General features: G+C 33.3%; 1 pseudogene across 1 annotated transcript; it reads right to left on the bottom strand.

Moving 5' to 3' along the window:
* Positions 1–33: 33 nt before the first annotated feature.
* On the bottom strand, positions 34–105 carry GGTG_20272 (annotated as a pseudogene). Its single transcript has one exon. The product of its transcript is annotated as a tRNA-OTHER (tRNA).
* Positions 106–909: the final 804 nt, after the last annotated feature.

The raw sequence follows: 909 nt of genomic DNA on the forward strand, positions 1-909 counted from the left end.
GGCAGGCCAGGGGCTTAAAAACAAAAAGTCCTTTGGTTTCGACGGGATTCGAACCCGTAGTCCTAGCGGGACCGGCTTGGTGCAAAGCCACTGCACCACGAGGCCGATAGTAAAATATAAAAATACCGTTACCTTAACGAAAACGGCTAAGCATTAACTTAATAAAAAAGCGAACGAAAACGTTAATAAAACGGCAACCATTACTAAGCCACTTTTAATAAGCTAACGGTTTAACGGTAAAATAACAATAAAAAACCAGCCACACCAAACCGGAAACCAGCCGTACCCGGAAACACGGCGTGGAAATCGAAAACGCTACGCGCCGGCTTTACGCAACCACACTGGCTAGCCAAACGACCGTTTATATGCGGTGAACATCGAAACCACCTTAAAACAATAACGCTCTTACAAAGCCACATTTCCTATACGTTTTTCCTAAAATCTTTTACATGTTACCATTATACCTTCACTTTACAACCCCCTTTAGCCGAAGGGTACGAAAACGTTTCCTTGCTGGAGCATTTATTAACAATTAAGCGGAGCACAGTAAACGGCGCCAACGGTCCAACACTAATCCAGTACCGGCTCGCAAGCGCAGGGTTTTCCTCTTTAAGCCAAACCCAAGGGTTTGCCCCACGCATATACCAAATAAAAGCACTAAAGTTTCTCTTATAAACAAAACAGCGTATAAATAAATAAATAAATAAATAAATAAATAAATAAATAAATAAATAAATAAATAAATAAATAAATAAATAAATAAATAAATAAATAAATAAATAAATAAATAAATAAATAAATAAATAAATAAATAAATAAATAAATAAATAAATAAATAAATAAATAAATAAATAAATAAATAAATAAATAAATAAATAAATAAATAAATAAATAAATAAATAAATAAAT

Source organism: Gaeumannomyces tritici, assembly GCF_000145635.1.
Source record: "Gaeumannomyces tritici R3-111a-1 unplaced genomic scaffold supercont2.419, whole genome shotgun sequence".
Taxonomy (NCBI): Eukaryota; Fungi; Ascomycota; class Sordariomycetes; order Magnaporthales; family Magnaporthaceae; genus Gaeumannomyces; species Gaeumannomyces tritici.